This window comes from Coregonus clupeaformis, chromosome 27, assembly GCF_020615455.1.
Source record: "Coregonus clupeaformis isolate EN_2021a chromosome 27, ASM2061545v1, whole genome shotgun sequence".
Taxonomy (NCBI): Eukaryota; Metazoa; Chordata; class Actinopteri; order Salmoniformes; family Salmonidae; genus Coregonus; species Coregonus clupeaformis.
Genome location: NC_059218.1, coordinates 3,572,138 through 3,586,322, shown reverse-complemented (window position 1 = coordinate 3,586,322; position 14,185 = coordinate 3,572,138). Strand labels below are relative to the sequence as shown.

The 14,185-nt window shown below is 42.9% G+C and overlaps 1 protein-coding gene across 2 annotated transcripts in view; it reads right to left on the bottom strand.

Moving 5' to 3' along the window:
- The window catches only part of LOC121541407 (DENN domain-containing protein 1A-like), a 242,331-nt gene that overhangs the window by 28,097 nt on the left and 200,049 nt on the right, over window positions 1–14,185 (bottom strand). The window lies entirely within an intron of this gene.

The following is a 14,185-nucleotide window of genomic DNA, read 5'->3' as shown; positions in this document are numbered from 1 at the left end:
TGTTTGTTAAATGGGTAGTGAATTAATGTCCTTTTATTTACTGTTCTGTGTTATGATGTTATCAATTCACTGATGTAGTGATCTACTCATTCGACAATGTGTTATCTACAAAAACAAAATGGAGAACACAAGAAGTATTGAGTTGAAAAATGTAGAATTGGTGTACAGTGTATTGTATTACACCCGCTAAACTTATTGCACGGATCCCTTGGCCAAAATTAGTTTAATGTACTTTTGTTAGTAATATACATTTTAACAAAAATGAAATGTGAAAAAAGTGATTTTTAAAAAAGACCAAAATATAAACGCAACACGCAACAATTTCAAAGATTTTACTGAGTAACAGTTCATATAAGGAAATCAGTCAATTGAAATAAATAAATTAGGCACTAATCGATGGATTTCACATTACTGGGAATACAGATATGCATCTGTTGGTCACAGATACCTTAATAAAAAGGTATGGGAGTAGATGAGAAAACCAGTCAGTGTCTGGTGTGACCACCATTTGCCTCATGCAGTACGACACATCTCATTCACATAGAATTCATCAGGCTGTTGATTTTGGACTATGTAATGTTGTCCCACTCCTCTTCAATGGCTGTGCGAAGTTGCTGGATATTGGCGGGAACTGGAACACGCTGTCATACACGTCGATCCAGAGCATCCCAAACATGCTCAATGGTGAGTATGCAGGCCATGTCTGGTGACTATGCACCATGGAAGCACTGGGACATTTTCAGCTTCCAGGAAATGTGTACAGATCCTTGCGACATGGGGCCGTGCATTATCATGCTGAAACAGGTGATGGCAGCGGATGAATGGCACGACAATGGGCCACAGGATCTCATCATGGTATCTCTTGTGCATTAAAATTGCCATAGCTAGGCCTCCCGAGTGGCGCAGCGGTCTAAGGCACTGCATCGCAGTGCTAGAGGCGTCACTACAGACCCGGGTTCGATCCCAGGCTGTGTCGCAGCCGGCCGCGACCGGGAGACCCATGAGGCGGCGCACAATTGGCCCAGTGTCGTCTGGGTTAGGGGAGGATTTAGGATTTGGCAGGACAGGATGTCCTTGCCCCATCAAGCTCTAGCGACTCCTTGTGGTGGCCCGGGCGCATGCACGCTGACTTCGGTCGCCAGTTGTACAGTGTTTCCTCCGACACATTGTGCGGCTGTCTTCCGGATTAAGCGAGCAGTGTGTCAAGAAGCAGTGCGGCTTGGCAGGGTTGTGAAAAAAAAGTTTTAGAACACCTACTCATTTAAGGGTTCATCAAGGCAAAGGGTGGCTACTTTGAAGAATCTCAAATATAAAATATATTTTCATTTGTTGAACACTTTTTTGGTTACTACATGATTCCATGTGTGTTATTTCATAGTTTTGATGTCTTCACTATTATTCTACAATGTAGAAAATAGTAAACATAAAGAAAAACCCTGGAATGATTAGATGTGTCCAAACTTCTGACTGGTACTGTATATATATATATTTTAGAGGCGACTCCGGGATGCTGACCTTTTAGGCAGAGTTGCAAAGAAAAAGCTAAAAGGTCAGCATCCCGGAGTCGCCTCTTCACCTGTTGATGATGAGACTGGTGTTTGTTTTTTTGGGGTACTATTTAATGAAGCTGCCAGTTGAGGACCTGTGAGGCGTCTGTTTCTCAAACTAGACACTCCAATGTATTTGTCCTCTTGCTCAGTTGTGCACCGGGGCCTCCCACTCCTCTTTCTATTCTGGTTAGAACCAGTTTGCGCAGTTCTGTGAAGGGAGTAGTACACAGCGTTGTACAAGATCTTCAGTTTCTTGGCAATTTCTCGCATGGAATAGCCTTCATTTCTCAGAACAAGAATGGACTGACGAGTTTCAGAAGAAAGTTATTTGTTTCTGGCCATTTTGAGCAAAGAAATGATCAGTCTATAATTTTAATGGTAGGTTTATTTGAACAGTGAGAGACAGAATAACAACAAAAAAATCCAGAATAACGCATGTCAAAAAATGTTATAAATTGATTAGCATATATAACTGCCATCGATAAAATGCTATTTTGTTCATTGTCCATAGCTTATGCCCGCCCATACCATAACCCTACCTCCACCATGGGGAACTCTGTTCACAACGTTGACATCAGCAAACCGCTCGCCCACACGACGCAATACACATGGTCTGCGGTTGTGAGGCCGGTTGGACGTCCTGCCAAATTCTCTAAAAAGACATTGGAGGCAGCTTATGGTAAGAAATTAACATTCAACCGAACTGCATTCAGGTCAAGACCCTGGTGAGGAGGACTAGCATGCAGATGAGCTTCCCTGAGACGGTTTTTGACAGTTTGTGCAGAAATTCTTCAGTTGTGCAAACCCACAGTTTCATCAGCTGTCCGGGTGGCTGGTCTCAGAAGATCCCGCAGGTGACGAAGTCAGATGTGGAGGTCCTGGGCTGGCGTGGTTACACATGATCTGCGGTTGTGAGGACGGTTGGACGTACTGCCAAATTCTCTAAAAAGACGTTGGAGGCGGCTTATGGTAAGAAATGTACATTCAACTCTCTGGCAACAGCTCTGGTGGACATTACTGCAGTCAGCATGCCAATTGCACGTTCCCTCAAAACCTGAGACATCTGCCATCTGCCCAGTACAGTTGAAACTGGGATTCATCCGTGAAGAGTACACTTCTCCAGCATGCCAGTGGCCATCGAAGGAGAGCTTTTGCCCACTGAAGTAGGTTACGACGCCGAACTGCAGTCAGGTCAAGACCCTGGTGAGGAGGACTAGCACGCAGATGAGCTTCCCTGAGAAGTTTTGTGACAGTTTGTGAAGAAATTCTTCAGTTGTGCAAACCCACAGTTTCATCAGCTGTCTGGGTGGCTGGTCTCAGACGATCCCGCAGGTGAAGAAGTCGGATCAGGAGGTCCTGGGCTGGAGTGGTTACACATGGTCTTCAGTTGTGAGGCCAGTTGGAAGTACTGCCAAATTCAATAAAACAACATTGGTAGAGAAATGAACATTCCTGCAGTCAGCATGCCAATTGCACGCTCCTTCAAAACTTGAGACATCTGTGGCATTGTGTTGTGTGACAAAATGGCTCCTTTTAGAGTGGCCTTTTATTGTCCCCAGCACAAGGTGAACCTGTGTAATGATCATGCTATTTAATCAGCTTTTGATATGCCACACCTGTCAGGTGGATGGTTTATCTTGCCAAAGGAGAAATGCTCATTAACAGGGATTAACACAAATTTGTGCACAAAACTTGAAAAATATAAGCTTTGTGTGCGTATGGAACATTTCTGGGATCTTTTATTTCATCTCATGAAACATGGAACCAACACATTACATGTTGCGTTTATATTTTTGTTCAGTGTATATCATTTGAGATCTGGCTACTGCCCTGCAGTACCTCGTACTCCACTTTGAGAACCCGTGAACTACACACACTTAGCTTAACGCTCCCTGTAGAGCCATGCACAGGCATGAATTTTAAGCCCTACCCATACCCATGCCCGATATTGCTAATATATGTGATGGGTACGTTGAAAAGAGTATACAGTGCATTCAGAAAGTATTCAGACCCCTTGACTTTTTCCATAATTTGTTATGTTACGGCCTTATTCTAAAATTGATTAAATAAAATGAAAATCCTCATAAATATAGAGAAAATACCCCATAATGACAAAGCAAAAACAGTTATTTAATAATTTTTGCAAATGTATTAAAATTTTAAAACAGAAATATCTTATATACATAAGTATTCAGACCCTTTGCTATGAGACTCGAAATTGAGCTCAGGTGCATCCTGTTTCCATTGATCATTCTTGAGATGTTTCTACAACTTGATTGGAGTCCACCTGTGGTAAATTCAATTGATTGGGCATGATTTGGAAAGGCACACCCCTGTCTACATAAGGTCCCACAGTTGACAGTGCATGTCAGAGCAAAAACCAAGTCATGAGGTCGAAGGAATTGTCCGTAGAGCTCCGAGACAGGATTGTCTTGAGACACAGATCTGGGGAAGGGTACCAAAAAATGTCTGCAGCATTGAAGGTCCCCAAGAACACAGTGGCCTCCATCATTCTTAAATGGAAGAAGTTTGGAACCACTCAGACTCTTCCTAAAGCTGGCCGCCCGGTCATACTGAGCAATCGGGGGAGAAGGGCCTTGGTCAAGAACCCGATGGTCATTCTGACAGAGCTCCAGAGTTCCTCTGTGGAGATGGGAGAACCTTCCAGAAGGACAACCATCTCTGCAGCATTCCACCAATCAGGCTTTTAGGGTAGAGTGGCCAGATGGAAGCCACTCCTCAGTAAAAGGCACATGACAGCCCACTTAGAGTTTCCCGAAAGGCACCTAAAGGACTCTCAGTCCATGAGAAACAAGATTCTCTGGTCTGATGAAAGCAAGATTGAACTCTTTGGCCTGAACGCCAAGCGTCACATCTGGAGGAAACCTGGCACCATCCCTACGGTGAAGCATGGTGGTGGCAGCATCATGCTGTGGGGATGTTTTTCAGCGGCAGGGACTGGGAGCCTAGTCAGGATCGAGGGAAAGATGAACGGAGTAAAGTACAGAGAGATCCTTGATGAAAACCTGCTCCAGAGCGCTCAGGACCTCATACTGTGGCGAAGGTATGACGCTAAGGACAATGACACTAAGCACACAGCCAAGACAACACAGGAGTGGCTTCGGACCAACTCTCTGAATGTCCTTGAGTGGCCCAGCCAGAGCCTGGCCTTGAACCTGATCGAACATCTCTGGAGAGACCTGGAAACAGCTGTGCAGCGATGCTCCCCATCCAACCTGACAGAGCTTGAGAGGATCTGCAGAGAATAATGGGAGAAACTCCCCAAATACAGGTGTGCCAAGCTTGTAGCGTCATACCCAAGAAGACTCAAGGCTGTAATCGCTGCCAAAGGTGCTTTAACAAAGTACTGAATAAAGGGTCTGAATACTTACGTAAATGTGATATTTTTTTATTTTTTATTTATTTTAACCTGTTTTTACTTTGTCATTATGGGGTATCGTGTGTATATTAATAAGGAAAAAAACTAAACTATTTAATCCATTTTAGAATAAGGCTGTAACGTAACAAAAATAATTCACTGTTATGCTTACAAGCTTGTTTTTTGTCTCTCCCATCTCTACCCATCTTCTCTCTCACACATTTGCTTCTCTCTCCCCCCTCTCCGATCGCATCACGTTATCAATACACAAATACGCATGCACACGCACACACACCTAGAATGGACTTACACACACAGAGACACACACACATACCTCACCGTGACTCAGTCATCATCCACGTTCGACTATGTCTTGTGTCCAGGAGGCTAAACTGCAAACTAGAGCCCGAGGAGAGGATGACTTGTCTACAGTGAGGGCAGCGTTTTTCCAGGGCCTGAGAGGAGCATATGTGACTCGTTTCAGGAAGTATGTTACGCGTCCCTACTTCACAGGAGAGCCATTTGAAGGTTAACTTTTTTTTATTCATATAAATGCGTTGTTTGGCAGAAATGCCATCTGGAACATGTGAACTTTCATGGGCCTTAATAACAAACTTGTATGCCATCTGTAAATACAAATAAAATGGTTAAATTATGAGCCTAGTTTGTTTAGCCACGGAAAAAGACAGGAACCTTCCCGCTAGCCATGATTGGCTGAGATAATGGATGGGCTGGACATTCGGATTGGTCTGACATTTAGCACGCTTCTGTCTATAACATGAGCTGGTCAGTATGTGTAGATAATCCTTTCTAACGCTGCTTTTTTGAAAGATATCATGTAGTAGAACTGCAAAAATGTTGCTCTCCACTTTCTGGAGGACCGACTTTTGAAATCAGTGGAATGCCCAGTGGAATTAGTGTATGATAGCTAAGGAGAGGGAGAAAAGTCTGGTGTTTGATTGCAAATATGCAGAGGGAGTCAAAAAAAGAACACACAGAAGGCTGTTGTATAAAACACCTGTCTCCGGATTACATCTTCAAACTAAGGGCAACGATGGCATCCATGACAGAGCGAAAGAAGAGAGTCTAGCTAGCTACATTTTCAGATATTATACGTTTCTAAAGTAGTTTTCATTTCAAGTTAAAGCTTACTGTTAGCTAGATAGCTAACATTAGCTGACTGGCTCGCTAGCTAACGCTACCTGTATGATCTGTGTAGTAATATTATTCATATCTCAGAGCCATTTGCATTGCTAGTATAGCCTAATATTAGCTAGTTAACATTGAACCTGGTTGTTTAGCTACCTGCAGATTCATGCAGGGTAGTAACGTTATGAGTTGGGATTATGGTTCATTGTTTAGCTAGCTAGCTATTTGTTTAAACAAAAGACTCCACTATGCAAGTAACCATTTCACTACACCTTCTGTATCCTGTGCATGTGACAAATAAACTTTCATTTTATTTGATATAGTATGTGTTTACCAAAGACGGTAATCTGAAGAACATGACCTGCACCAAAGTCAAAATAGGATATAACGTTAGGCCAACGAGACAGTGTCCAAGTTCTAAAGTTCTCCGGTAGAATGCCCTGCTTTTATTTTGTCACACTCACAACCGTAAGCTGTTTTCTGTAATTGGCTCGCCATTAACTTGTAACCAATGATCTTGTTGTGAGTTTATTTTCCTGTAATAATTAAGACAAATGAGCTAAAGTGAAGACGTTGTCAGCTATATGATATGGTCATTATTTGAACTGGCTAGCCAGCTAATTTAACATTAGCTAGCTAGCTAACAAGCTAGAAATGAACCAAAACATTGTTTAGAAAGTTGCTTTTAGTTGCTTGGTTTGCTAGATTGACATATACTAAATTCATTTTTAAAACAGGTGGGTTTATTGGTATTAAAATACACCAGTTGTGCTATTTTGGACCACCAGGCTGCTGATGTCATGCAGCCTGTAGTTTTTGTGTTTATACTTTTTAATAACGACGACAAGTTTGATGTCTGACGACAATAGAATGTTCACTGCGACAACTGTCGATAGACATAGTATAACCCAGCCTTTAGTTTTGAAATCTTTGGTTGTTTAGTACATGGCCTCACATGTGAATCCTTAAAGAGATGGGTGGGGCTAAGGCTTAAGAGGGTGTGAACGATGCTGAATGGGTGTAGACAAAGAAGAGGTCTCCAGTAGGTTTACCAAAACATTCAAGGGCCATTTTCTCAAAAGTGAGGTTACCAGTTTATCAACTTTCAAAGCAGAATTACTTACCCATTGTTCCTCAACTGTAGTGTATGGTATCCCATTTTCTAGCTCTGAGTCTCTACTTTTATCCAATGTAAAAAACACAATTTCAAATTTTGCTACATAAGACCGAATTGAGCCGGTCGGTCACATATTCACTCAACACGTTTGGACGATGTGCCTGCCACTGTTACTGAGCATTAGGATGACACGGCTGTACAATAACACGCAAGCACAAACATTCACAGAGCATAAGGGTAAGTATGCAAACCAAACTCACACATAAATGCACGTATATGCGCACACACGTACGTGGGCACACATGCATGCACGGGCCTCCCTCCGTATGCTCTGTAACAGAGTACACACATGTGTGCACACACACTTTTCAGTCCAGGTAAAAGCTAAAAGCTGGATCCTTAATGTGCCCTCATTATTCAAATGAGGGTGTAACCTGCATGCACCTATTTTGTCCACATTACGTGTGTGTGTGTGTGTATGTATGTATGTGTGACCACCTGGCCAGCAGGACAGTAGCACATTAAAACGGCTGCTTGCCGTCCTCTAATAGTTCTGTGGAGATCACATCATTACTCTAGAGATGAGAGGCCCGGACCCCCGGACAGAGAAGACGAGAAGGACACACACGCCACCCTTCATGAACTGTCTGTGTGTGTGTGTGTGTGTGTGTGTGTGTGTGTGGGGGGGTGGGGGAGTTGTGTGCACACATGTGCAGGGCTCGATATCTGGAAATTGTGTTGTATGACGCAAGGAACCACTTTACAAAGACAAATTAATTGTTATCATCATTATCGCCATTGTTTCATCTGAGCATAACCCCAAAACAAAGGACTTATTAGCTGACTACCATGGAGTGGAGTTTAGTCAGCTACGGATTTATTAGCTTGCTCTGTTGTTTATTTTGTTGTCATGGAGGACGGATTGGGCTCATTGCTTCGAGTTGAAAAATAAATGGTGCTCTCATGGAACGGCATGCTTTGAGCACCACCGAAAAGTTATATTTGCATTTGAAAAATGTATTAATGCCATATGTTACATTTTCTGTAGGCCTATTGTTTACATTTTTGTTGGTGACATTGATATCCAGATAATTTGTAGATGTTTAAGTCTATCAAAAGCGTGCGAGTTTGGCGTTTCCGTTAGGCCTATGGACAAAATAGATTGAGTAATAAAAGCCCCACTCGTGGTCTTCTTAAATTAAACTTGCTTTTGACAGTATGGAGCACAATACCACAGAGAAGTTTAGAAGGGAGGAACTCCCTCAAACTTTTATACCATAGGCTGGTATCCACATTATGCAGCTGTTGAAGAGTGCATTTCTTACTGTTTGTCCACTGGTCACAAAAACAATGACTGATAGGCAGCTTAAACTTCAATTAAACCATTACTAGGTTAAAATACACATATACACTGAGTATACAAAACATTAAGAACACCTGCTATTTCCATGACAGACTGACCAGGTGAATGCAGGTGAAAGCTATGATCCCTTATTGATGTCACTTGTTAAATCCACTTCAATCCGAGTAGATGAAGGGGAGGAGACAGGTTAAATAAGGATTTTAAACCTTGAGACAATTGAGATGAAGGGGAGGATTGTGTATGTGTGCCAATCAGAGGGTGAATGGGAAAGACAAATTATTTAAGTGCCTATGAACGGGGTATGGTAGTAGGTGCCAGGTGCACCGGTTTGTGTCAAGAACTGCAACACTACTGGGTTTTTCATGCTCAACAGTTTCCCGTGTGTATCAATAATGGTCTGTAATAATAATAATAATGGTGTACCCAAAGGACATCCAGCCAACTTGACACAACTGTGGGAAGCATTGGAGTCATCATGGGCCAACATCCCTGTGGAACGCTTTCGACACCTTGTAGAGTCCATGCCCCAACGAATCCCGAGTGGCGTTATGATAAATTAGGCATTGTTGTGCACCATTGGCATATACAGTGGGGAAAAAAAGTATTTAGTCAGCCACCAATTGTGCAAGTTCTCCCACTTAAAAAGATGAGAGAGGCCTGTAATTTTCATCATAGGTACACGTCAACTATGACAGACAAATTGAGAGAAAAAAATCCAGAAAATCACACTGTAGGATTTTTTATAAATTTATTTGCAAATTATGGTGGAAAATAAGTATTTGGTCAATAACAAAAGTTTCTCAATACTTTGTTATATACCCTTTGTTGGCAATGACACAGGTCAAACGTTTTCTGTAAGTCTTCACAAGGTTTTCACACACTGTTGCTGGTATTTTGGCCCATTCCTCCATGCAGATCTCCTCTAGAGCAGTGATGTTTTGGGGCTGTCGCTGGGCAACTCCCTCCAAAGATTTTCTATGGGGTTGAGATCTGGAGACTGGCTAGGCCACTCCAGGACCTTGAAATGCTTCTTACGAGCCACTCCTTCGTTGCCTGGGCGGTGTGTTTGGGATCATTGTCATGCTGAAAGACCCAGCCACGTTTCATCTTCAATGCCCTTGCTGATGGAAGGAGGTTTTCACTCAAAATCTCACGATACATGGCCCCATTCATTCTTTCCTTTACACGGATCAGTCGTCCTGGTCCCTTTGCAGAAAAACAGCCCCAAAGCATGATGTATCCACCCCCATGATTCACAGTAGGTATGGTGTTCTTTGGATGCAACTCAGCATTCTTTGTCCTCCTTACCAAAAAGTTATATTTTGGTTTCATCTGACCATATGACATTCTCCCAATCCTCTTCTGGATCATCCAAATGCACTCTAGCAAACTTCAGACGGGCCTGGACATGTACTGGCTTAAGCAGGGGGACACGTCTGGCACTGCATGATTTGAGTCCCTGGTGGCATAGTGTGTTACTGATGGTAGGCTTTGTTACTTTGGTCCCAGCTCTCTGCAGGTCATTCACTAGGTCCCCCGGTGTGGTTCTGGGAGTTTTGCTCACCGTTCTTGTGATCATTTTGACCCCACGGGGTGAGATCTTGCGTGGAGCCCCAGATCGAGGGAGATTATCAGTGGTCTTGTATGTCTTCCATTTCCTAATAATTGCTCCCACAGTTGATTTCTTCAAACCAAGCTGCTTACCTATTGCAGATTCAGTCTTCCCAGCCTGGTGCAGGTCTACAATTTTGTTTCAGGTGTCCTTTGACAACTCTTTGGTCTTGGCCATAGTGGAGTTTGGAGTGTGACTGTTTGAGGTTGTGGACAGGTGTCTTTTCTACTGATAACAAGTTCAAACAGGTGCCATTAATACAGGTAACGAATGGAGGACAGAGGAGCCTCTTAAAGAAGAAGTTACAGGTCTGTGAGAGCCAGAAATCTTGCTTGTTTGTAGGTGACCAAATACTTATTTTCCACCATAATTTACAAATAAATTCATAAAAAATCCTACAATGTGATTTTCTGGATTTTTTTTCTCAATTTGTCTGTCATAGTTGACGTGAACCTATGATGAAAATTACAGGCCTCTCTCATCTTTCTAAGTGGGAGAACTTGCACAATTGGTGGCTGACTAAATACTTTTTTTCCCCACTGTACCAGGGTTCTTCAATTCCGGTCATGGAGGGCCGAAACACCTCTGTTTTTCATCCTCTCCTTCTAATCAGGGGCTAATTCAGACCTGGGACACCAGGTGAGTGCAATTAACTACCAGGTAGAAATAAAAAACAGAAGTGTTTCGGCCCTCCAGGACCGGAATTGAAGAACCCTGGCATATACAGTGCATTCGGAAAGTATTCAGACTTTTTCCACATTTTGTTACGTTACAGCCTTATTCTAAAATGGATGACATTTTTTAAAAATCCTCATCAAACTACACACAATACCCCATAATGAAAAAGCGAAAACAGGTTTTTAGAATGTTTTGCAAATGTATATAAAAAAAGAAACCTTATTTACATAAGTATTCAGACTCTTTGCTATGAGACTCGAAATTAAGTTCAGATGCATCCTGTTTCCATTGAACATCCTTGAGATGTTTCTACAACTTGATTGGAGTCCACCTGTGGTAAATTCAATTTATTGGACATGATTTGGAAAGGCACACACCTGTCTATATAAGGTCCCACAGTTGACAGTGCATGTCAGAGCAAAAACCAAGCAATGAGGTCGAAGGAATTGTCCGTAGAGCTCCGAGACAGGATTGTGTCGAAGGCACAGATCTGGGGAATTGTACCAAAACATTTATGCAGCATTGAAGGTCCCCAATAACACAGTGGCCTCCATCATTCTTAAATGGAAGAAGTTTGGAACCACGAAAACTCTTCCTAGAGCTGGCCGCCCTGCCAAACTGAGCAATCGGGGGAGAAGGGCCTTGGTCAGGGAGGTGACCAAGAACCCGATGGTCACTCTGACAGAGCTCCAGAGTTCCTCTGTGGAGATGGGAGAAACTTCCAGAAGGACAACCATCTCTGCAGCACTCCACCAATCAGGCCTTTATGGTAGAGTGGCCAGACACGTCTGGAGGAAACCTGGCACCATCCCTACGGTGAAGCATGGTGGTGGCAGCATCATGCTGTGGGGATGGTTTTCAGGGGCAGGGACTCGGAGACTTGTCAGGATCGAAGGGAAAGATGAACGGAGCAAAGTACAGAGAGATCTTTGATGAAAACCTGCTCCAGAGCGCTCAGGAACTCAGACTGGGGTGAGGGTCCACCTTCCAACAGGACAACAACCCTAAGCACACAGCAAAGACAACACAGCAGTGGCTTCAGGAAAAGTCTCTGAATGTCCATGAGTAGCCCAGCCAGAGTCCGGACTTTAACCCGATCGAACATCTCTGGATAGACCTGAAAATAGCAGTGCAGCGACACTCCCCATCTAACCTGACAGAGCTTGAGAGGATCTGCAGAGAAGAATGGGATAAACTCCCCAAATACAGGTGAGCCAAGCTTGTGGCGTCATACCCAAGAAGACTCAAGGCTGTAATCGCTGCCAAAGGTGCTTCAACAAAGTACTGAGTAAAGGGTCTGAATATATTTTATTTGTAATACATTTGCAAATATTTCTACAAACCTGTTTTAGCTTTGTCATTATGGGGTAATGTGTGTAGATTGATGAGAAAACCCCCCACAATTTAATTAATTTTAGAATAAGGCATTAACGTAACAAAATGTGGAAAAAGTAAACGGTTCTGAATACTTTCCAAATGCACTATAGATATATGCGCAGTGGTGTAAAGTACTTAAGTAAAAATACTTTAAAAGTTGTGCCCCTGGGTATCCATAAATGTAAATAAAAAATAATAATTCTGCAGTCTTGTTTGCTTAATATAAGGAATTTGAAATTATTTATACTTTTACTTTTGATACTTAAGTATATTTTAGCCATTACATGTAATTTTGATACTTAAGTTTATTTAAAACCAAATACTTTTAGACTTTTACGCAAATAGTATTTTACTGGGTGACTTTCACTTTTGCTTGAGTCATTTTCTATTAACGTATCTTTACTTTTACTCAAGTATGACAATTGAGGGAAAAAAGTATTTGTACGTTTGCCCACTGACAAAGAAATGATCAGTCTATAATTGTAATGGTAGGTTTATTTGAACAGTGAGAGACAGAATAACAACAAAAAAATCCAGAAAAACACATGTAAAACTTTTTATAAATTGATTTGCATTTTAATGAGGGAAATAAGAATTTGACCCCTCTGCAAAACATGACTTAGTACTTGGTGGCAAAACCCTTGTTGGCGGTCAGACGTTTCTTGTAGTTGGCCACCAGGTTTGCACACATCTCAGGAGGGATTTTGTCCCACTCCTCTTTGCTGATCTTCTCCAAGTCATTAAGGTTTCGAGGCTGACGTTTGGCAACTCGAACCTTCAGCTCCCTCCACAGATTTTCTATGGGATTAAGGTCTGGAGACTGGCCAGGCCACTCCAGGACCTTAATGTGCTTCTTCTTGAGACACTCCTTTGTTGCCTTGGCCGTGTGTTTTGGGTCATTGTCATGCTGGAATACCCATCCATGACCCATTTTCAATTCCCTGGCTGAGGGAAGGAGGTTCTCACCCAAGATTTGACGGTACATGGCCCCGTCCATCATCCCTTTGATGCGGTGAAGTTGTCCTGTCCCCTTAGCAGAAAAACACCCCCAAAGCATAATGTTTCCACCTCCATGTTTGACAGTGGGGATGGTGTTCTTGGGGTCATAGGCAGCATTCCTCCTCCTCCAAACACGGCGAGTTGAGTTGATGCCAAAGAGCTCGATTTTGGTCTCATCTGACCACAACACTTTCACCCAGTTCTCCTCTGAATCATTCAGATGTTCATTGGCAAACTTCAGACGGGCCTGTATATGGGGGGTTGGCCAATAGGGGGTGATACCATCGTATATCACAATATTTTATGAGTACATAATCATGATAGGACAAAGGTTGATATCACCTTAACACACACACATCCCTCCATATCCCCACTGTCCATACCGCTGCACATTACATTCCCTCTGGATGAAACTGGTTCTACAGTTCAGACTTAATGACAACAAGCCCTGGGCACGAGACTCGAGGAGAGAGAGCGAGAGCGAGAGCGAGAGCGAGAGAGAGAGAGAGAGAGAGAGAGAGAGAGAGAAATAGAGAGAGAGAGCGAGACAGATGGGAAGAAAGTAAGAATAGTTTATGCCATTAGACACTATGAAAATGAAAGCCATAGTAATATCAAGGTTATATCACATCCTGACCACCTTCATGGTAACGTTGAGAACAGTATTTCCCTAATAGTGGGTGGCGGTTAATTTATTTGATTCATTTTGGGTCTTGACTAGAAGTACACCATTGTTTCATGTACTTGATGGGTCACACACACACACACACGGACACGGACACAGAATGGGCCACAACACACACAGGAAAGTCTTTGGAATCCCTAGTGTCTCCTAGGCAGACGGGTCCTTGGTTCAGAGAGAGTGCAGGTTAGGGGTTTAGAGTTTAGGGGTGAGGGTTAGCCACAGGGCAGTGACAGCTTGGAGGTCGAAGGAAGGCGCCGGCTCCCCCATATGTAGTGC